Source organism: Dioscorea cayenensis, chromosome 11 (assembly GCF_009730915.1).
Source record: "Dioscorea cayenensis subsp. rotundata cultivar TDr96_F1 chromosome 11, TDr96_F1_v2_PseudoChromosome.rev07_lg8_w22 25.fasta, whole genome shotgun sequence".
NCBI classification, from domain to species: Eukaryota; Viridiplantae; Streptophyta; class Magnoliopsida; order Dioscoreales; family Dioscoreaceae; genus Dioscorea; species Dioscorea cayenensis.
In genome coordinates this window covers 4,608,572-4,634,069 of record NC_052481.1, presented here as the reverse complement: position 1 = coordinate 4,634,069, position 25,498 = coordinate 4,608,572, and the positions used below count along the sequence as shown (strand labels likewise).

General features: G+C 34.6%; 1 pseudogene; it reads right to left on the bottom strand.

The window, feature by feature from the left end:
* Positions 1-1,969: 1,969 nt before the first annotated feature.
* LOC120271542 lies at positions 1,970-5,955 on the bottom strand (annotated as a pseudogene).
* Positions 5,956-25,498: the final 19,543 nt, after the last annotated feature.

Below are 25,498 nucleotides of genomic sequence, written 5' to 3'. Positions count from 1 at the left end.
AGAGTCGTACATTACCCTCAATTTATTTAAGTTGTTCTCTCTTTTAGTTTATTTAGCTGGATTAGAGTGTGGAATAATTATGAGTTTTTTTTCTTTGATGTATTTTTAGGTGATATTTGGTAAGTGGGAAAGTACAATTTCCCTAGAATTTTAAGTGTTAAAGATGTTTCGTTAGTCTTTTTCCCTGGCATATAATATTTCTATGGGAAATTTATTCCTTCAAATTAAGAGAAGTGACCATAATCCCAAAATAACCCTTAGAATTTCATCATATTTCTATGTGAATGAAATTACTGCACTTTTAAAATTTGAATATTATGATAAATATTATGTTCTATGTATTTTTAATATATATACACACGCGTATATATAAGGATAATTATTAATTATTTTAATATTAAAAATATTTGACAAGTTGTTTATAAAGAAAATAATGTAAGAGTATTTTTGCATTATGTCCAAAATGCTCAGGAATTTCTTCTTCCATCAAACACATGAATATTACTTCTCCTTCAATTACTTTTCCATGAATCATTTTTCTAGTAATTAAACGCCATTACAACATTCTCATGATAAAACACTAAAAATCACCTTAAATTAGAGCTCGTGAGTCTTCTAAGGGGTAACGATAAGAAACTATGATTTTACGATTAGTTTAGCATTAAAAAGGTGAGTTAATTTATATTAAGTAATCTATTTTCTTAACTCTATAAGTTAATATCTATTGAATTATTAGATTCTAATTTTTTTTTTTTGTATAAATAGAATCATCCAAAAGTATATTTATCCATGTATTTAGCTTTAAATGTTTTGATATTTGAACTTTAATATTTTAACATGATAAACCAATACCATGGACGGAGCCAAGGGTGGGAAAAGGGAGAGCATGCCCTTGGATTTTTATAAATTAACCCCTTAGTTTTTTAGAAATTGATATATGATATAAAAAGATTATTTATATTAGAAAAATTATTTGGAAAAAAAAATTTTTTTTTTTTTTTTTGCCCTATAGCTTTTTACGAATTTGTATATATCACTACACCAAAAAAGGGTTTTAGAGGTGGTTTTCAAGCCTTATAGAGGCAGTTTTAACCACCTCTATAACTATAGGGTTGGTTTTTTCGCACGCCTCTAAACCGCCTCGTATCAAGCCGGCTCTACACTTTAGAGCCGGTTTGTACAAACCATTGGAGTAAGTTTTATCTATGAAAGCGGTTTTTGATAACAAACATAGAGGCGGTTATAACCGCCTCTATAGTTAATAATTTCTTATACTCTTCAATATAGTTTTAGAGATGGTTATAACCGCCTCTATAGCTAATAATTTCTTATTCTCTTCAATATAGGTTTAGAAGCGGTTATAACCACCTCTAAAACTAATAATTTCTTATTACTCTTCAATATAGTTTTAGAGGCGGTTATAACCACCTCTATAGCTAATAATTTTTTTTTTATCTCAAATCAATAGTTTTAGAGGTGGTTATAACCCCTTCTAAAGCTATTATTTTTCTAACATGTTCATACTTTTAGAGGTGGTCTTAAACGCCTCTAAATTTGTTAATTAACTAGATTGAATTTTAATTTATTTTTCTTTTAATTATAAATAAATTTTTTTAACCTGCAAATAAAAAACATGAATCTTTTAATACATTTCTAAATTTAATTTCATTGGTTTTTATTGACAATTAATGAGCTCAAGTGCAATACATCTTGATTAATAACAAAATTTAAAGATTTTTACACTATTTATCTATTTTTATTACAAAATATTTTTTTAGTCAAAAAGACTATCAAGAAATAGTGTTTGAGCTGAGCCTTCGCTTGCACTACTGCATTGTAAGGGCTCAAGAGTCTCCACAACATCACTTATGAGGGGTCTCGCCTTTGGGTTCTAGCTTAGATAGTAGTATGTGAAGCTGCAGGTTTTCTAGGCAGCTCACGAGGAGTATTGGTCGTCAAGCCGGGACGATTACCTGCAGCATTTTCTAAAGATTCAATAATTAGAATAGCAAACTAGCAAACTACTTTGGTTTCATTTATAAATGATGATCAGTTGAACTAAATTGTGACGTCACTTAATTGACCAGATCTTTGGTTTATGTGGCCACTCCTTTAGTCTAACTTATAGAAGTGCTACATCTCATGGTAAAATCACAGACTATCTGCATTCTAGTTTCATTGATAATATGCCTTGAAATGTATTTTTTGTACATGTTAAACCTTCTGTTCATTTGTGATGCTACACTTAATGCAACCTAGTTCAGCTCATTCATTATATTTGTTTTCATATTTTAGTTTGTTTTTATATTTTTAAAGTCAATATTATGTTTCAAAGAAGCTAAGTTGACTATATATGGCTGAAACTTAGGCATCTTTGTGCATTGCCATAGCATTAGTAATGTCATGGTGCGACCACAGACAAAGTAGGATGCACAATTACGGCAGATCCAAACAAATAAAAGTAATGATGTAAATATGTACATCTGTCACACTTCCAATAAATAACATGGCATCGTTAACACTTACTGTGAGTCTTCAATCACTAGGCAATTTGATGGTTCAGTGTTAATCCTTTTAACAGCTTTAGGAAATCTTTGAAAGGACAACGACAAAAAGGTTAGAACCATGAACTTAGAACCACTCATAGTACAAATGCCTGAAGACTGAAAACTCAATCTCTATATCTTACATTTCAGGTGATTGCTTTCCATTTGTAACTTCATCTCCACCAACAATGGCTAAAAAGGACTCTTTCCATCCTGTGACAAGATACAAAAAACCAATGAACCAGAAAGAGGCACTATAATTAGTAATTAGTCAGGTTACTGGATTTACATAGAGGATCAAAAACATTCTTCTTGTTTTAAGCGTGCAAATACCATGGTTGTCACAAATTTTGGCTTCCATGTTCAATTTTGGTGAGTTTGAAGCCAAAGCCATTGGAACCCCATTACTACTCAAATGCTTTATCAACTGATTGGCACCTAGAAAAGCTTTGATGTTGTACCACCTGCAAATTAAAATCATGCTAATGGGTCTAAAGTGTAAACATAACACAGTGAAAATGTAACCATAACCATGGTATTTAAAAGCGAATGAGGCGTGCACCTTGAGGCACGCCTCAAGGCGAGGCGCAAGGAAGTAGCCTCAAGGCGCACGCCTTGAGGGTGGAAAGTGAGGCTTAAGCCTTATTGTCAAGAGGCGCACGCACTGAGGCGCACCGCCTCAGTGCGTGTGAGGCTTAAGCCTCAAAAAAATCCTGACTTTTTTTATATCATTTTAATTTTTAAAGCAAATAAAAATATTTATATTTATATACTTTTATTAATAAAAACTTATATATGTAAAATTCAATAACAAAACTCATCAACACCTATGGTTTTGCAAGTAGTACGTACCAATTTGATTTTTTAGATTATATAAAAATGACAAAAATTATCAAGATAAACTATTTTTTTAGATTTAATGATAATTTTTCATTTTTTCAGGGGGAGCTGGGAAGGAAGCAGGAACACAAAAAAAGAACTATACACACAAATATCATGTTTTAAAAAAAATTAAGTAATCGTATTTTTTTAAAACTATTCACACATACCTCCCAAGACGAATAAATTTTATATTTTCCAAAATTTTAATTACTCGAAAACAAATAGAGAAAAATTAAGAGAAATAAAAGTGAAATATATTTTTGATTGCCAAAAAATAGAAATATTTTTTTTAAATGATAAATAACATTTTTTAATAGAGAAAAATTAAAAGAAATAAGAGTGAAATATATATTTTTTAACTAATGATAAACAAAAAACTTTTTAAGATAAGTTTTAACTAAGATAAGTTACCAATAAGATAAGTTATAATATTATTAATTTTTGAAAACAAAACAAAAAGTCTTTTCTTTAATATTTATAAATAAAAATAATATAGTTTAATCAGATAAGTTCCCTCATGTTAAGATAAGTTTTAAAAAATATTTATTTTATAAATAAATATTTTAAAATGAAATCTAATGTCACCTTAGCCTCTCGTTTCCTTGGATTCTAGGGCAAAACTAAATCAAAGGAGGATCTTAGCGTCGGCCTGTGAATGAAAGAGGAGCAACAAAAGGGGAGTTGGATTCTAAGCAAAACAGAACCTACAAATTGCGGGTGAGACTCCTCCATGATCAGCATCCCGCCTAAGTGTGGCATCACGGCAGCTTTTGCGGTTGTCTGGAAGTCGATGCCGAGGATAAGATCAATGGATCACGCCGGTCTGTGAATGAAAGAGAAGAGCGGGAGTTGGATTCTATAGATCTTAGCCAAGAGTGAGAAGCAATCTTCAGCCTTTTTTGGTAACTGGTAAGTTTCTTTGTTTGTGTATTTTTTCCAGTAGGTATTTTTTTAGTTTTTTTTTTGTGTTATTTTTTAATTCATTTCAGCAGTGTTTTTCACTTGTTTAGTTGTTTTTCCAATGTTGTCTACTAGTTTGCATGTTACAATTGAACTTATTTCAGTGTCATTTTTGTGGTTTTTCACAGTTGTTACTTGTTTTGTTTTTTTAGATATTTCATATTTAGGTAAATATGTCTGCAAAGAGAACAAGTGGAAGTGGTGTTAGTACAACAGAACATACAAACAGAAAAGATCCAGCTTGGAAATATGGTGTCCAAGTAGAAGTTCCAGGGGAAGGGAAAAGTTATGTCTACATACAATGCAAATTTTGCAACAAAGTGATTAAAGGAGGAGTAAAACGAATGAAAGATCACTTGGGGGGTACACATAAAAATGTTGTGCCTTGTGATAAGGTACCCCCTGATGTTAAGCAAGAGATCAATGACTATGTGAAAAAAAAACAAGCAATGAAGCACAAGACACAAGAAGAATTTGATTTATCAGTTGATGCAAGCTCTTACTTTGGCACACGTCCATCATTTGAAGGAATGGATTCATGTCCAAGCGAGCATAATCACACAAGGGGAGTTCGAGGGCCAATGGATCGATTTGTCACTAATGTTGATGGGGAAGATGAGGTTGATACAGGAACACAACCAACAATTACTCCTACAGCTACAAATTCAAAAGAAGCTCGTAATTTGGTTTGCTTGGATATTGGAAGATTCTTTTTTGAGAATGGAATTGCTTTCAATGTGATTAAAAGTCCTTCTTTTGCTAACATGGTGATGTCAATAGGCAATTATGGTCGGGGACTTAAAACCCGCCTTGGGTTTTTAAAAACCTTGACCATAACAACACTAACACAACAAGTAATTTGATATTCTCATGGAAAAGAAATCATATTATGTAAGCCAAAGATTAATATATTCACATGATCAAAGGATGAGAACTGAGAAAGAGAGTTCTTATTGTCCTTTCTTCCATAGCAAGAGTTCAAAACCGAGAGAGAGGCTACAATTATTTAGCACCTATTGGGGGTTGAAGAACCAATCAAAGAAAAAAGATTCATTCACACCCTGTGAATGAGTAGTCAGGGATTAAAAACTCTTTAGATAAATGAAACATTAGAAATTTAATAGTGATACAAGCAAAATGGAGAGGCATAATGACTATGTATTCCCATGCCCTGATGAAAGGGCAATAAAATCAAGTAAAGAAATTACTGGTCAGAGAACAACGGGGTAATCATATCCATTAATTCTTCAACACTCAGAGGGAGTCCATAATCTTCAAAGAAAATGGTAGCAGCTTCCCTTGAAGTCTTCTCCACTAGTTTATGTGCTACTTTGGTATTCCACTCTTGTTATACTTGAGTAAAAACACCTTTAAGACATCATTTACAATTCCATCTGAATAAGCACAAAACAAACGCATAAAAAGAAAAAATAAGAAACTTTTGTGAAATTAATACAAGGTGAACCCAAAAAAAATAAAATCCAAAAACAAACCTGTATTCAAAAGTACCATCCAAATCAAGAACAACATGTGACACCATCCTAGACAAAGGCTTAGAAAAAGCCATTTTCAAGAAGAGGAAATTGTTTATCTATAATCTCGAAAATTCATCTGGAAAACAAACAAAATAAAAGGTACACAGCTTGAGACAAGAACAAATAGCAAGTGATATAAATAATAACAATGCTCTTCAATTCAGCTAATAGGAAAACACAACAAGAATTTGTCAATTTGTTGATACTAAAAAAGAAATTAAATTATCAATGGACTGAATCAAAGGCCCACAAACCAATAGCCAGCCATCAATTTAAATACTAAACCAACAATCGGCCGGCCAGGATATTCCCAGGACCCTAGACGGCCAAATCAACAACTACCGGTGCATAGGTTCACCAATATCCATACCTCGCCAGTGACGTTCTTCCTGCTATGCGTGCAACCTCCACCTTCGCCGGCATCCCCCTCTCCGACCACTCAAAACGAGGGATAGAGCAAGCTTTATAGAATAAGAATAGAACAAGCTTTATATTTTTCTCACCATTTGATGTCAATGCCGATGCAGCTTCAGAGGCTTTAACACATGGTAGGAAGGATACTCCATGGTTCACTTTTGAGGTTACAAGTCCATGGCCCACAGAAAGAACTTTGAAAAATGCCTCTTTTCTGAAAGCATTATTTGATAGAGGCTACAAGAGGTTATTCAATGGTGTACTTCGTGTACTGAGTTGTCCAAATGGCACCTAGCAATAAGTAAAGACATATGAACTTATCTCAGAGCTTCTGCAATCAACGAAAATACAGTTTGTTTTGCAAAGTATCTAATGCTCTAGCATCCACCGAAAAATATAGTAGATCCCAGCATTCATAGATGGTAAGGTGCAAAAAAGTATTTTCCAGGAAAATATATTCTAGCATAAAAGACTATCCAAAAACACTATCATTTTATTTAAAAGAATCTGGACTTGACTACTTCAACATAACAAAGAGCACAAGCGAAGGGAGTAAACATTGACTAAAAATCAAAGCCAAGATTATCTGGAATAATCATCCATATATCATGATTGTTATTTTATGAGCTACATATTTAGGCCCATATGACTAAACAAAATATATACATGCATCTACTCAATTCATTTCACTTACACATTTGAGATCTTCCATAAATAAACTGGCAGAAAGATCAAATGATGTGGTGTAATACTATGACTACCATACACTTCTAAAATTGTCATGTCTATAAACAAAAAGTGAAAAAATAATAAGAAAGATCTTCTCTTTGCTTGTCACTTCAGTAGTTATCAGTTCCATACATCTAGCAGTAGATTAGATCCAATCTTTTTTTAGTCATCAAATTTAACTACGAACACTCAAAATATTCTCAATGCCACCACAGTCCGTAAATAAAAGGGGCAAGCAGCCAAATGATGCATAAACTAAATAAAAACCCCAATGAAGTCACATATCATACTCAATCCTAGATCCTTGTCCTGTCATCCAATTTATAACCTAAAAATTGGAAAAAAAACAAAACAAAACAAAAGAAAAAACATCCAATGCTTGCATGAATTTCACCAATAAAACTCAAAAATCTCAAATCAGAGCATCAAACCAGAGCTAAAACTCAAATCCTTACACCAATTTTAGATGAAAAAAACACAAATAAGCTCACATAATAAAAACAGGGCATCAAAATCACACCAAAAAGTTAGATCCATGCAACAATTCACAACTTAAAAAATCAATAGCAAACTCATCAAATATTAACAAATTACACTTTAAAAACATCAGCCTAAGTTCAAGTAATCAAGCACAAGCACAGACAGTGAGAAAAAGAGGGCGACTATACCATGAAAAGATCAAAAAATAGTAGTAGTCTCCATTAGAAGGTGGATCAAACAACGAAGGGAATGGAGAGAAGGAAAAGTTTCAAGAGAAAAAAAAGGCTTGATTTCTCTATTCGATGAGGTTTGCTTAGAAGCAGGGAAGAAAGGGCATTAACGGGCATGAAGGATTGGAGAACTAATCACCAGCACGTTGAAAGTGACATTGTCGAGGCCGGTGCTAGCGGAGACGAAGCAAATGGCAAAGGCGAAGTCATTGATTGTATACGCAGGATCGAGATAGGCAGGAACAATAGGGTAAGGCCAAAGGCCTCGGCGTAGAAGTCACTGGTGAGGCCGCCGTTGCTAAATTGGCCAGTGGGGTAGGGTTTGCTAAGGAAGTCATGGCCGTAGGGCATGAAGTTGCTCTTAAGGAGGGTGGGGATAGCATTGTTGTTGCCAGTGTCAATGATGGAGTCGCCGAATATGATGATTGCCGGGACGACGGCGAGGGAGAGAAAAGGCAAAGAGGAGAGGCATTGTTAGCGTTAGGGTTGGGGATGGAGATGGGAATGGGAGAGGGAGAGAGAGAGAGAGGATTTAAGGGAAGGCACTGAATGAAGGGGAAGCGGGAAAGGGAACGAGGAAAGGGAGAGTGAGGGTTTGTTGAGATGGTATTATGGAATAATTGTGTGATTAGTAGAGGGTTTTTGTTAAACCAGCTGCATAGCTTGGTATTAAAAAGAAATTACACGGTTTTGGAGACGGTTTTTTAAAAAGCCCACTAGCTATGTGCTTCTAAAAATTAAAAATGATGTAGTGTATGGTATAAAATAAATATAACTTTTTTTGTAAATATATTTGTAAAAATCTATTGTTTGGCCCTCTTCCAATTTTTTACTAGTTCTACCATAATTTAATTAAAAACTAAAAAACTTTAAAAATGTTTGTTTTGATAAATTTTTTCTGACTTATCTCATTGTTATGGGTTTTCAAGGTCCTAAATTCACCTAGTGTATTGGTCAATCTAGTTTGGCTAGGTGTTTGGCCAAATTGGATAGATTTCTAGCTAACCATGACTGGATTGATAATTATTCTAACCATCATCTTCCTGTACTTTATCTGATCATGCTATGCTGTTTTAAATGCTTTCTTTTATTATCATAGAAAAAGCAAAGTTTTTTCATTTTGACAATTTTTAGCTTGATTATTCTGGCTACAATCATTCTATGGTTAATGCTTAAAATATTATATCGAATGCATCTCCAACGCATAGGTTTGCTCATTGTACATTTCATATTAGGAAATATCTTATGACTTGGAGAAGTTCTAGTATGTCTTTCCTTGACATGGACATTCAGAGTACTAAGCATGATAGCAGTCGACTTAAATCTCTGGATGTTTCTTCTAGTAACAATCATTACTTTAGAGACCTTAATTAGGGTGTTTGTATAAAAGACATGGAGCCTTGCTTGGATAACACTCCATTAAATTAAAGGAGCTAAGTGGGCCAAGCTTCTTTAATTGAGAAATGGAGAAGTGAATACTATTTTTTCCCATAATTGCGCTCATACTTGGCAATAAAAAAAATAGGATTATTGATTTGATGGATGTTTCTAGCTTTACTTATAATAATCAACATGATATTGAAAAATGCTTCTATAATTCTTATAGTTATATTTAAAATTCTTTCTTCAAACTTATCAATTGATGATATTTGTTCTACTTTACCTTATGACTCGACACCTCTATCTCATTCTAATAAGGATCTCTTGGCTAGACTGTTATATATCCTTGTATGATTCGATGTAAACCACAAGATGTTGGGCACATGATAGGGGAGACAGAGGATCAGGTCAACAATGGACACGTGGACGATGGAACACCAAAGGCAGTTGGTGAATCAATGGAGGGGATGGTGACAAAGAGAAAGAGGAGAGAGAAAAAGCAAGATCCTCTCTGGAGGGATTTCATCTTTACTGACTGGCACCATATAAAAAGAAAAGGGGGAGAAATATAAAGGCCAAGCCCATCGAGGAGGGATTAGGCCGGCAATCTCGCTGAAGTTCTGGTTACTGATTACTGCCTGTTTGCTTCTATTTTTTCTGGTTGCTTGTTGCTTGTTAATTTCTGTTTTGGTGGTAAACATTGTTAATTCTGCTGGTTATCTTTCTATTAAACCTTATCATGTGGATCGATCTATGTTTTGGGATGAATTATGGTAATGAAATGAGCTAAATCGGCTCTTCCGTGATATTGTTGTTATAGATCTATCTTAATTGTTAAATGTTCATTACATAGACTCCTGACTATGCAGGAGATTTATCATACTTTGAAGTTCATAGCTGATATGCAATTTCTTGCTAGCTATAAGTGCATGGATTGTACAAGCTGTAAAGTGTATCCGAATGGGTTAGGTAGTAGAATCCACAGGGATTGAAAAACTTCTAGTACTAATTGATCTTCTAATATCTAACCGGGTCAAAGGTTGAGAAACATATTAATCTAAGAATATAAAAAGATCTAAAGGATGAAAGGAGGATGGAAGGAGATAGGTAATTGAACTGGGTAAGAATTACCAGAATGAAGCAATACTCCGGACTACTCCCCTTGGGGAACATGTATTGACGCCTACACTAACTATCAGGTACATCTTCTTTGACCAAAGGGTAAACACTAAATCAGAGAACTCAACACCATACACCTTATCTCTAGGCACATACTCCATTTATATCCTCTATGTGTGCCCTAACAAGCAAAGATGCAACCATGGCAATCACGCACAATGAAATTGCATACTAAGATAAAACATAGAAGGAATCCAAGAAAACTCCATAGTTAATGTAATTAAGAAAATCAAATACAAAACATCTTAAGATCCATAACAAAGATAGAGAAAAGTACCGAGTAAGAATCCATAACAAAGATAAAGAAAACAAACGAGTAAGAATCTATAAGACTCCCTTTTGCTTCTCCAATCTTACCAAACGCGCTCCAAGGAAGTTCTCGCCAACTTAGCTTGGCTCCAATTGGTGCTTTGGTATCTCATCTCTCTTTCCTTCCAAGATGGTAATTAAAGTTCTCTCACTGTCGCAGTAGAAAAACCAGAAGAAGCCCTCTTGAAACCCTAACTTTGGGCTTAAAAAGGTGTTTCCCAATGCATATGAACGTGCATTTTATGGGAAGGTCTAGGGATTTGTATCGACACGAAAATCAGTGAAGCTATAATCTGCATAGCTTGGAACACACCCTAAGCACAGCCGCGCTTCCATCTGCACGAGCATGTTATGAGAATGATGCTCATTCTTTTGCTTCAATCCCATGCTATAGTATTTCTACTATAGAATTGTTGCTCTAGTACCGTGTTTCATCACATCTGTGTTAAGGTTGTGTTTCTCTTCTTCTGATGAATTCTCTAAGCCCTAAGATCTGCACTAGCTTGAACACAAGTGTGTTGAGACCGTGCTTACCCTGGTGAAGTCTAGTTGTGTTCTTTTCATGCTGAATTTGTACTAAATCTTGTTCTTTCGCTCCAAGATCTATTTGCATGCACATTTTAAGCACAAACATCCAATGTAGCATCTAATCACAACAAATAAAAACTAAACAACAAGCTAAATACATGAAAAAGGGTATATAAAACATTTATATGGAATGCACTCATCAACGGCCAAGGCGGGAACCTAAAGCCAAATGGTTTGAATGTTGAATGTTGAATGTTATATTTTCTATTGAGTTGTTGTATGACAGCATCTATTTAAAGATGTAACATATATTTTTTAGAAGAAAAATACTTCCTTGCCAAATTTTTTGGTGTAGGATTCATATTGTTTTAATCTCTAAAGTTGACTCTAAGACTCTTTTTTTTCTCCAACATTTTTTTAATAAATAAATTTATAAACAACTATAATATCTCACAATACCCAAGTCACAACATAATAATAAATATCCTCACAATAAACATAATTGATATTATAGAATACCCCAAGTATCAATAATTTATGTTTCTCATAAATTCTAACATCTATCATAATGTAATAATCCTAACTTAATAAAGCACAGCCTAATATAAGATAAAGTGGAATAACCCTCTATGTGTTGGGTGACCTGAACAATTAGTGCAAATTGCTAGTGCCAACTGTTTATATAACAAAAAGAAGAGAGGAATTTTAATTTGAATAAAACCTCGATCTTATCCCTACTCAAATTAAAAGAAATAAATAAAACAAAATAAATCCGAGTTTTAAATAAAATTTAATTTTTATGGATAATGATCCTGTTTATCCATGCTCGGATTTAAAAATAAAATAAAATAAATTTGGGTTTCAAATAAAATTTTTGATTTGATAATGATCCAAGTAAAAAAATAATAAAATATAAATTATATATATATATAATATATATATATAAAATATGCACCAACGAGATGAGGATTAAGGTTGTTAGTGAAAATTACATGATAAAAATTTTAAATTTAAAATCCCGGATATTAGGAATAAGAAAAGGGGGAAATAAAAGGGAGAAGATTAAAAAGGGAAAAAAAGAAGGGGAAAAATTTGAGAACCATGCTCAATTGCTCATGGATCCCTTGGTATCTTTTCCATGGTGGGACCTGGGAGAGAAGGTTTTTCTTAAAAAAAAATCTTGCACGTGAGGATGCTAAGATGGAGGGCTCTTGCATGCTTCTTGACCCTTTCTCCAACTTCTTTTCCTCACTCTCAAAAAAACTCCCTCTCTCTCTATCTCTCTCTCTCATTGGCTTGACTCTCTCTTCTTCGATCCCAGAACCCCATGTTCAACCATCCAGGTGCATCTTTCCCATGAGAATTGGTGTGGTGGTGACCGCGGTGTTGTTGGTGACCTTGTTTACTACTGCAGCATGTTCCCCCTCATTGCCGCCTCTTTGCATGCACGTAGGCAGCACACATGCATGCTATTCGTTCACACAGCACACATGCATGCTATTCATTCCTTTTCCCACTTTTTCTTTCTCTCTCTAAACACCATTACCTAAGGAGTTGGAGAGAGCCATGGTAGTGATGGTATATGGTTCCTCGCCACCGACTTCCAGCCCCGCGACACCCATGAGCCTGCCAGCAAGCTAGAGTCTCTTCAGGGAAAGATTGATCCAAAGCACCTTGCGGATCACATCCACCATCTTAAGACCCCTGAGTTCGAAGAGAAGCTAAAGAAATCTAAGAAGAAGAAGGAACAAGACCCTACTGCTCTCGCCCAGGAGCCGAGTAAGGAGAGCAAACACTATCATGTACTCCAGGAGGAGAGCGTGTTTTCTCTTGCTGATGATGTCATGTACCAACCCAAAATAAAGGAGATCCGTGCAGTCTAGCTATGACTATGAGGATAAATGATGATGCAGAACTCCTTGCAAAGGTCACCCATGTCATGTTGTTCTCTCACAGAATACATCTCGCTGCACAAGCCGAAGTTTGGTATGTGATCGATAACCCTAGCTCCTATGTGCACTATAGCATCACAGGCCTCGTCACCCTTTAGGAGGCCTGCAAGGTGGCGGAACCCTAGCCGGTGACCGCCTGAGCATTATCATCCTCCATCCATGGCCTCGAAGAGAAAGTTCCATTGTGAAGATGAGGGCAAAGAAGAACACCATGGAGATGCCCGGTGATGGCGATGACCCTTCACACATGCCAACATCGGCCTAGTAAGGTGTGAGTTTGGACATAAACCTAACACGAATCTCGAGGCAGACTTTGAGAAGTTCATCATGTGCTAGCTTCTTTGCTTCAATGAGGTAGATGAAACTTCATGCAAAATATATATAAATATACTCTAGTCGTCAACCCCATGCAAATGCCATAGAAAAAAAATCTTCATCATCCATGTGCATCTCCTGGTGGGACTTGTTCCTTTGCATTTTTTTTAAATCATGCACATAGACAACAGCATGCATGCTATTCATATTCTGTCCCATTTTTTTTCTCTCTCTCTAAAAATTGATTTTAAAGTATAGACGCACCCTCTGTGCCCTGCGATAATGATTCCTCTGCCATTACTCATGAAAAAGTGGAAAAAGCTTAGGATGAGAAGGAGAACAACGTGGTGGTGACGATATATGGCTTATGCTACTGTCACCGCCCTCGCAAAGTCCAAGAAGGCAACATTCTCCATATACTTAAGTTGCATAGAATCGGCTTAAGAGGTTTGTTAAGTGGCTATTGCTTCAAGAAGGTAGATGCTCTTATAAAATTCCATTAAAAAAAAAGTCCATACATGCCCTTATATATATTTCTGTTGCTAATCCATGCAAAAATGCTTTGGACTTTTCTTAAGAAAATCTTTATCATCTCATGTGCATCTCTTTCATGATGGTTCCCACTTATATATGATAATTATATTTCTGCATGTTCAATGCAATACCATGCATGACCCTGTCTTTGATGAACTATAATATGCATGCATCTTTTGTTTAAGAAATCAAGCATGCTTCATTTATCATGCTATACCCACATGCATCCTTTCTGGCTATGCTAGTGTGCAAACATGAACCAAAATTAATATACCTCATGCATGTACTCATGTCATGCATTGAAAGAAATGTTTGAGGACACATGCAAAACTGTGAAAATGTGTGAAAATATGATAGCTCGAGGGTTTAACTGCAAAAGCCATGAAAAATATGAAAATGTGAAAGTTTGGGTTTTATTTGCAAAATTTGATAAAATGTGAAAAATGATGAAAAATTAGAGTTTAAATGCAAAAAAAAAAGGTGTTTAGTAAAGATGAGGGATATTTTGGTAATTTCACAAAACCCCTTTTAAGCTTACCATGATGTTTAATGCATGGCGATTGCTATCCTTGAGAGGACATGTCCATTGCCATGTTTTGAAACCCGTGTTGACCCGGCCAGTTCAACCTGGTTGAACCGGACCCGGCCAAGAAACCGGGTCGGGTCGGGATACATTGTTGACCCGGTTGACCCGACCGAGTACCCGGTGCACCGAATCAACCCAATTATATTATATGTTTAAAAGTAAAACTTTAAATAATAAATATGTAAGTATCGGGGGTTATGTATAAAATTTGTTCAAAATCAAAACTCAAATTCCTAAGTTTTATTATTTATTAGATTATATTGTGAAACTTAAAAGCTTGTATTGTATTACTTTTTATTTATTATTATATTGTATTTTGTTTGAATTTATATTTAGGGTATTAAATTAATATTTATAAATTATAAGAAAAACTATTCATTTGTTGAACTTTTCTATTATTGTTTTTTAAAATTTTTAATAACTTATAATATGTTATTTTTTATATTTATATATAATTAAATTTATAAAAATATATATTATATTTATGACTGGGTCAACCCGGTTTGACCCGGTTCGACCATTGACCCATGACCCGGAAGCCTTCCCGAGTCATACCCCCGGGTCGGGTTTCAAAGCATTGCTCCATTGTCTCTTGACAGTCACGAAAGTGGATGGGCTATTGAAGACTCTAGTTGTGGTGTCCAATGCATAGTGACTACTCTCCTTGAGAGGGCCTCTCCATCACCTCTTAATAGTCACACAAGCTGAAATAGTTGATGAAGACCTTTGAAGAACTTTCTTGAAGCAAGTTGTGATGTCAAATGCATGGCAACTGCTCTCCTTGAAAGGGCTTCTCCATTACCTCTTGACGCTCCCAGGGAGGTCATTGAGGACTCTTCTTTGAAGGTGTTAATCCAAAATGTGGTCTAATATAAAACATGCCACACTCTAAAGTTAAAACAAACAATATTTTATGAAATGAAAGAAAGCTTTTCTCAAGACAAAAAAGAAGAAGAAGAAGAAGAAAAGGAAAAAGAAGAAGGAATGTCTCACATGGAAGAACGAACCAAGTTAATGACTCGACAAAGCGAATGAGTTATGAATTGGTAATTTTAAATGAAATGATAAATGAAACTTTAAAGTTCTAAAATATAAGGAAATCAAAGGCTTAAAACGTTTCACAAGTCAAAGTTATAAGGGCTCCACAAGCATGAGATGCCGAAGTCCTCAAATGGAAAAATTAAAAGAGATCAGGTTCATGATTACAACTTGAAATCCAATCCAAGACTAAGCAAGCTAAAGCTATCACACAAAAAGTCACACCTTGATAATGTGCAAGTTAAAGCTCAAAGCATGAAAAAAAAATCAAATGAATGATGAATGAACTCAGAAGTCTCAAGACATCAGAAGTCAAAGACTCAAAAAGTTTTACAAATCAAGACCTGAAGAAAAAAAATTAAATGAATCGGCAATTGAACTCAGTAGCCTGAAGACATCAAAAGTCAAAAACACAAAGAGTTTCACAAGTTAAGAACTAAAAAAATCAAATCAAATCAAATGAATTGATAATTGAACTCAGTAGTCTCAAGACATCAGAAATCAAAGACTCAAAGAGTTTCGCAAGTTAAGACCTGAAGGAAGCTTCACAAGCACAAAAGCTGGAGGCTTTCAAAAGTAAAATCATGTAAAAATTAAGTTTGTGATTCATCAATATAGAGAATCTACAACTTAAAATTCAAATCAAATTCAAAATGAAAAATCAAATATCCAAGTTTTAAACAAATCAACAAACGAGCTCAAGACATCAAAGTTAAAGCATTGAGGAGTTCACAAGTTGCAAAAAGCTTCACAAGCATGACAGCTGAAGCTTATGGAAAGTTAAATCAAGTTTGCGATTCATCAACATAGATCCTCTAAAAAAAATCTTATGGATTGTCTAAAAAAATTAAAATTTGATTTGATCCATCATTTATAACCAGTCGATCCTAATTAAATGGTCGAGTGAGAAGAAAGGAGCCCACCCCAACCAAAAGAAATCTCAATCAATTTATTCCTAAAAAATGGGTGGCGAAGAATGAGTTGTTGGCTCAGTAAGTACTACACTTATACAAATATGTAGATAGTCATAGAATCATACAAAAACAGAAGTCAAACTCAAAATAGCAAAATTAGATGATATTTCATGGGCACAAGCGCATCGATATGTTTTATTGCACCATGAAACTACTGAAAAATATCAAACGTAAGTTAAGCATTTTATGTCTTTAATTATGAAAGTTACAATTCATTAACATCTATTATAATTAACTTTAGTGAGTATAAGAATGTCTTGAGATGTCAAATACGTGGTCATCTTTCAAGTGCTCATGATGTTGATAGGTAATTTATAATTTTCATGAATGGTTAGGGGAAACAATAAGTGGTGGAAAATGTTTATTCTTGATACGATTGAAATATTTAATTCTTATTTTCCTAAATATATTCATGTACCCTGAGGTTTCTCATGGAAGAATTATGAACGAAGAAGTTAGATCTCTTGCACAAGGCCCAAACAAAATTATTAAGCGATATAAAGGATTCATCATCAATGGATTTCACTTTCACACCAAATCTCATGAGAGATTGAGGAGAACACATAATTCTGGATGTCTTGTTATTTCTTCAACAATGAGTTACACTAATGCTAGTGATGTTAACCATCTTGAAGGAAATTTTGATTATTATGGGGTCTTGAATGATATTAGTGAGTTAGATTATTTTAACAAGTTCAAGGTTGTTAAATAGCAGAGGAATCAAGAGAGACAAGTTTGGATTTACAATGGTGAATTTCTCTAGATTAATCCACACCATTAAAAATATATTTAATGAGCCTTTTGTGTTTTCACCACAATTGAAGCAAGTTTTTTATTGTAAAGATCCCTTGGAAATTGGTTGGCATGTTGTGGTACACAATCAACCTAGTGAGGTGTATGACATGGGTGATAAAGTAGTAGAAAATGGTCCTCAAATTGAATGTTTTCCTACCACTAATGAAAGGATTTCTACTACCAATGATGATGCCCAATGGGTTCAAGAAGATGTTGATGAAGATGTTTATGCATTTTGATGGTTAATTTACTCAATTTTGATACGTAGCAATTATTTTGAATTGAGGTATTAACCCTAACTAGTCTATGTGTAAGCTTAATATTTAATTTGGGTTTATGATTTACTTCCAAGTTCTATGTTGCATGACAATACATCTAAGCAAGTGATTATTCTTCCTTGCGTTTGTTCAACTTTACTTACATATTTATTATGCTTGACAACGCCCTTTTCGTGTGACCCGCAAGTGCACAGGTTTATCGAAGTAATAAATCCCACGTGAGTGGGTATCATATCCACAGGAAGTAGGGAATAAAAATGCCAAGATTGCTATCTAACCAAGCAAAGACGGAATAATGATTTTGTTGATAAAATGTAATGAAAGCAAGAATAAAAGAAACAAGAAAGAGAGAAGCACAAATAGATGAGAGGTAAGGCAATCGATAGAAGTGGGGTACTCGGATATTGTTCCACCAAGGACAATTGCTTCAAGTGCAAAATCAACTATTATATCTCCTAATTGACACTTAATGAGTCATGGAAATCTTTAAACACACGGTCCCAAACCTAAGGTCAACCGTGACTAACTCTACATTATGTCCCGATGGAGAAATCGATCAATCTCAACACCTCACACTGTGTAGAGTTGCACGACACTCTAGGGATTCCAAGTGATAAACCCTATTCCAATGTATAAATATAACCCTTTGGTCCAGGCAAAAGACCCTTAGTCGCAATTAAGCCCTAGGTGCTAAAGTCACTTCAACGCTTCACTCCGTTACCTATGCAACTAAGCCCCAGCGGAGGTCATCCCTTAGCTCATTCACTCTACTATGATCACAAAGAACTCTTGGAACATGGAGGTAGGATAAATCACATCGGAGGGAAAAGGGAACGCTCTGCTACCTCTCGACTCACCCTCTCGATCTTCTCCAATCTTACAATGTCTAACCCTCATGGTGTGTCACTCACTCATAAAGGTTACAATGTAGACTCTCAATTCTAGTGTCATTTTAAGGGAGAAATCATGCAACAAGTATTCAAGATTGAAACTCAATTAAAGACATCAATTAAGGAAAACATAATAGAAGATTTATGAAACAAATACATCCTAGGGTTCACAAATCCAAGTACCCACTAGGGGTTTAGCTCTCCATGGAGCTAGTTACAATCAATAATGAAATTGAATGTAAAAACAAGTAATCCATAGAAAAACCCCCACGGTATTCGTGTCGATGGTCTTGTGGAGTAGCCTCGTCTTCTCCAAAGGTCCCCTTATCCAGCCAAGGCCACACCTCGCCAGATTGGTGCCGACGAAAGCTCCCTCAATAACCTTCTTCCAAGCAGAGTGTGGTGTTGAATCCATAGAACCACTCAAAATACTTGCCAAAAGCCCCTCAAAATCCTAGCCGACGGCCTCTCCAAATAAAGGCAAAAGTTGGAGAGAAGGATGAAAGATGGATCCCAAAATCGGGCTGAATCGCAGTTTAAATAGGGCTGAAATCGGGCATTCACATGCCCCTGTGGATTCCCCACACGGGCCCATGGAATTTCCACACAGAAGTGGGGAATTTCCACACGCCCATGTGGATTCTCTAGAAACCTGATTTTCGGCCGACTGTGAACAGTAACTGCTTCAATGTATTGCTACAGTGATTTGCTCTGTTAACCTGCTACAGTGCTCCGCCAAAACACTCCCAATTCCACACTTCTCATCGAGGTAACATAAACGGGCACACGTTTATGCCGTAGATCACATCACTTCTTCAATAAACGGGTTCATTAGTAAAGATCTTACTATCATTGCACAAGTTGGGATACATAAATGTGGCTGCCTTCGTGCCCCTCCAACTCATTGTAATGGCTTAAATAAATGGAGGTTGGCACACATTCACGTATCTTAGATCCCCACTTGTGTATTCGCGTTTGTTCCTTCCAAGATTCCACCAAATAGTGCGTTCACGATCTACTTTTGGCTTTTTTTTCTTAATACTTAGCTTCACAACCCTACATGCGTAAAAGAACACAAATACACATGTATTAGCATTTAAACCTAATAAAAGTAATGCTCATCATAAGGAAAGAATACTTCACATTCTTAACACACAATCACTTATCAATGCTTAATTTGCTGCTGGTTAATTAGTAGCAAATTTGTTGTGTGGTTGAGGTCGTAACAGGTATCCACAATTATCTTTCACAATATGCATTTCAAACTTTTTAATTGACATAGACTGGTAAATTTTTTTTAATTAACCAATATACATTTCAACTTTTTCATAATCACACAGTTTGTAGGCTTCAAATTAAATTTGTTAGTGCAATATTAATAGCTATGCAAGAGTTCAGATTTCTTAGAGGGAGTATGGCTAAAATTTATACTAGAAAGTGTGAAATTCACAGATATAACTAATTAAAGTGGAATTCAGTGGTTATTCATTTATCTGAATGAATTATTCAATATGAGATGACATTTTGAAATTACGTTCAGGCTATATTTATTTACATATTTGCCTTACATAATTTTATGTCAATGCCTCTTGTTTTGCAACTTATATATTCGTCATTTGAAAATTGGAAATGGTGAAAAAGAATGGTTGTTGGATTGAATTGACCACAAATTATTGTTCTAATACTAAATGATGGGCTTGCTTTGTTTTTACTAATCTTGCCCATGTTGTCAATTATCAGTAAGGTTTCAGTTATTTTGTTGTTGTGTGTGCTAATAAATTGTTTGTTGGTAATTTGCTTTTGGTTTGAATCCAGTTGAAGTAGACTTTTGTTCTTTTAATTAGTGTTTGGTGTATGTGAATCTATCAAATCATGCCTCAATTTAAGATTCAATTCATTCATTAAACATTGATGATTTGGAAAAGTAACAATATGAGGAAGTAGCTGAATAATTCTACAAGGAACCTGTTGAACAGTGTATGCTTATGTTTTTGTCATTAACAAAATTATTTGTTACCATTTTTTAAAACTTCACTTTCTTTCTTTTAATATTTTTTATGGAGTTAGCTTAATGAAGTAATGTTAGTTGGGGTGTGAGTTTGTGTACTGTGGCTGGTTATCAAGATGTTTTTATAGTTAATCAAAATTTTCACATTCTTTCGTAGGCTATCAGGGGATCAAAACATCATCACATATCCCTACTGATACAGGTTCATTCATTCTTATCATCAGGCATTAAATTTTCCAATATGTTTCACCAAATTAACTTTGGAACTATTACCTTGCAACCAAAATTAAGGTCCTTACAGCCTTGTTTTGTTATTCCTGTCTCACTATTATAGTCCATAGAAAGTTTGATGATCATCACTCTGTCATATATTTTATATATATATATATGAATTCATATTTCATTTGCCATAGAAGTCATCACTTATTTTGGTTCCTATAGTTCCATTTTGGAAAATGTGTTTCTTGTAAAGCTTCAAAAGATAATCATGACATTTAGTCTATATTTCATTTTTTCTAAGAAATATTTAGGAAAGTTAAGACCATGATTTAAGATCTTTCTTCTATAAAACAAAGAAAATTTTTTTTTTACCCAGTTCGACCGTGAGGACTTGCAGTTCCAGGAATTATTATCTAAAGTACTTCTTGAGAATCTTTAGCATAAAACTTCCTCATCACTAACAGGTTCTAGTTTTTGCCTTCAATAATTGCGGCCAAATACAATAATAGTAAGGACTATTGTTCAGAAAAGATACGACACGATGTGTCTTCATTACTATTTATAAGAACATAACAATAGCTAGTACTTAGATTAACGAATTATTTATATATAAATAGTGATGCTAATACTGATAGATCAACCAAAATGAAAACTTGCCTCCATCATGATCACTACTCATCAGTTGAAAGCTCATAAATATAATAGTTTACCTCTTTATTCCACGCTGGTGTTAGTAATAATCGATCTAATCTAATCAAGGTTAGGAAAAATCGTTTTAATCAAATTGGAACTATCAATTACAATTCTTTGATATTTAATCAGAAATTGATTAATCATCAAGGATTGATCACATGAACACATGAATATATGTGAAAGATCATGGTTACCTCACAAAGATTTCACAAGCACAAAATCCTCCAACGTACACACACAATGTTCTCGAACTTTTCACCTTTGATCCAGAAGAAGTGATGGCTTCTTTTGCTCCGAGAAACTAATGTGAATACTAGGGTTTTTATCATAGCCGTCTTCTGATGGCAATCACAAATTAATTGAAAAACCATAATCTCATATCACATATTTATAGGGAGTATATATTTGGATAAGGTTAGAACATGTAGCGTGGACCATTTGGGATCACTACATCTTTAGCAAATTAGTCGATACTAATTTTGATCATGTCCATCAACAAATTGCAATTTAATCTAAAGATTAGAGATATTCATATGTGGCACCTCAATATAATATTTTACATATTAGTCCCTCTATCAATAAATATTCCATATGAGTTGGTATGATTAGACCACCAATGGCACTGTCGTTCACCACTTATATGTTCATTTCTTTATATTATTGGACATAAAACAATTTAAAAAATATATATTTATATAATAAAATACTTTCAAAAAATTAATCTGCCGGATTTTTATTCAACACATAAACAACACAATCTAGAATATTCTTTCCTACAATAGAAGTGATAGATCTCATCTTAGATGACTACAAACCTTCATGTATTTATTATCTAACCCAACTTGTCCATATATAGCCTGCAATTAGCATCATCGGTTAACACTATCAAAGCAATATAATTTATACATAAGATTAAATAACATCCGCAGGTAATAAGGACTTTTTGTAACTGAATAACTCTTTTATTTAATGACAGTGTTTGGTCTAAGAGTTATGTATGGTCAAGTTCAATATTTGTTAACTACAAATATCCACAATGTTACTAAGAGTCTCCACTCTAGTAGCTAAGATATACCACTCCATCACATATAGTAGTACAATATGTGCCAACCAATAATGAATATAAAATCATTACAACCAAAATTATCTTATAGGTTGTGAACTATTTTGGGTTGCAAGAAATATAAATAACCATGTCTCACTTTAATGATTTCTGTCATTAATTTGATATCTATACAATGCAAGCCCATAATAAAATATCATCAAACATGAATAATACAATACCCATAATTATGCATACAATGAAATAAAACTATTTTGTTATTAAACAATAAATAAAATTGGCTTTGTAGGGCATACTAGTTTTTCAGTCTCTCACTTGCACTCAAAGCCAATCAGGCACAAATCTCAAACACATTTTGTTATCTCTATATCTCCTCATTTAACAATCTTTTTTACTAAATGAAACTTTCTTTCTGGATTCTTTGTTCATTGATGAGCCCTTGGTTCCTTAGCTTGTGCAATTGCTCTGTTATTATCACAACACAAAATGATAGGAGACTCTATCATAGGAACAACGCCCAACTCTTGGATGAACTTCTTGATCCATACTACTTCTATTGCTGCTTCACAGGCCGCAACATACTCTACTTCGGTTGTGGAATCGGCTACAATACCCTGTTTACAACTTTTCCAACTAAAAACCCCATTGTTTAAAGTAAATACAAATCCAGATGTAGACTTTCTATCATCAGGATCCGATTGGAAATCTGAATCAATGTATCCATCAACCTTTAATGGACCACCACCATATATCAAACAATAATGTTTAGTTCAATTAATATATTTAAGAATATGCTTACCGACAGACCAATGCTCATTTCTAGGATTAGATTGATATCTACACACAACACAACTGCTTGAGTGATATCTGGCCTTGTACATAACATTGTGTACATCAAACTCCCAACTGCAAATGCATATGGGCAATGTTTTATTTTCTCTAACTCCACATCAATTTGAGGTGACATTTTCTTAGAAAGAATAATCCCATGTCTAAAAGATATCAACCCTTTTTGGAATCTTGCATGTTAAACTTGGCCACAATCTTTTCAACATAGTTGGACTGAGACAATCCCAAAAGTCTATTACCTCTATCTCTATAGAGTTTAATGCCTAAAATATATTATTCCTCACCCAAGTGTTTCATAGAGAATTGGTTAGACAACCATAATTTTGTTAAAGATAACATTCTTATGTCATTCCCAATGAGAAGAATATCATCAACATAAAGAACAAGAAAAGGAATAGCCTTCCATTGTGTTTTCTTATAAACACAAGCTTCATCCGGGTCCATTAGGTTAATCCATGTAAATTTCTTATTTGAGAACTCCATTCGAGAAGGTTGTCTTTACATCCATTTGCCATGTTTCATAATCATAGTATACAACTATAGCCAATAAGATTCTAATGGATTTAAGCATTACTATGGGTGAGAAAGTATCCTCATAACCAATTCCTTCCTTTTGATTATAGCCTTTTACAAAGAGTCTTGCTTTATAGGTCTCTACATTTCCATCTAATCCTCTTTTCCTCTTATAAATCCATTTACAACCAATTGTCTTTACCCTAGCAAGGTGGTCTACAAGACTCCAGAATTGATTAGTATATATAGAATCCATTTCTAATCTCATGGAATCTATCAATTTATCTTTGTCAATGTCAAACATTGGCTCATTAAAGTTGACAATGCCATTTTGCGTGTGTAGCGCAAGTGTACGGGTTTGTCAAAGTAATAATACCCTGGTGAGTGGGTAGTCGAATCGACATAAAATAGTGATTAGAAATACAAAGATCGCTATTTAACTAGAATGAAAATGAATCAATAGTGATGTGAATAAGAATCAATGCAAGTAGAAATAAGAAAAGAAGAAGAAGGCGCAAATAAAAGATATGAGAGACAATCGACGATAAATGGGGCACCCGGACATTGCTCACCCTGAGACTACTGTTTCAAGTGCAAGACCAATCATTAGGTTTCCTAACTAATGTTTAATGAGTCGTGGAGATTCTTAAACACACAGTCCCAAACTTAAGGTCAACCATGACTAACCCTACACTATGCCCTAGTAGAGAAATCTTTCAGTCTCGACACATCACACTGTGCTAGGTTACTATAGGCTCTAGGGATTCCAAGTGATAAACCCTATTCCCTAAAATAGATCTAACCCTAATGATTACTTCAACTCTTCACTCTGTTGTGACCGCAAAGAACTCTTGAAACATTGAGATAGGATAAATTACATCGAAGGAAAAAGGGGACGTTTCGCTACCTCTCGACTCACCCTCTCAACCCTCTCAACCCTCTCCAATCTAGCATTATCTAACCCTCATGGTGTGTCACTCATCCACAAGGATTACCAAAATGGATTCTCAACCCTAATGTCACTTTAAGGGAAAATCAACTTAATAAGCATTCAAGATTGGAGCTCAATTAAAACATCAATTAATGAAAGCATAATAAGAGGTCAAAGAAACAATATCATCATAGGGTTTACAAGCCCAAGTACCCACTATGGGTTTAGCTCTCCATGGAGAAAAATACAATCAATAATGAAATTAAAAGTAAAAATATGCAATCCATGAATAAAACCCCCTTGGTGTTCGTGTTGATGGTCTTGTGGAGTGGCCGCGTCTTCTCCAAAGGTCTCCTCGTCAAGCCTAGGGCACACCTCGCCGGATTAGTACCGACGAAAACTCTCCTAATAACTTTCTTCTGAAGAAAATGTTGTGTCAAAAGCTGTAAACCTCTCCAAAAGCCTAGCTAAAGCCTCTCCAAACCTAACCGCGGGCGCCTCCAAAGGTGAGAAAAGATAGGCCAAAGGATGGAAAGAAAGATCCTTAAATCGGGCTGAAATCGCTATTTAAATAGGGTTGGAATCGGGCATCCACACAGGCGTGTGGAATTTTCACACGCCCGTGTGAATCTGCAGAAATTCATTTTTCAGCGGCCTGTGAACAGTAACTATTTTAGTGATTTGCTAT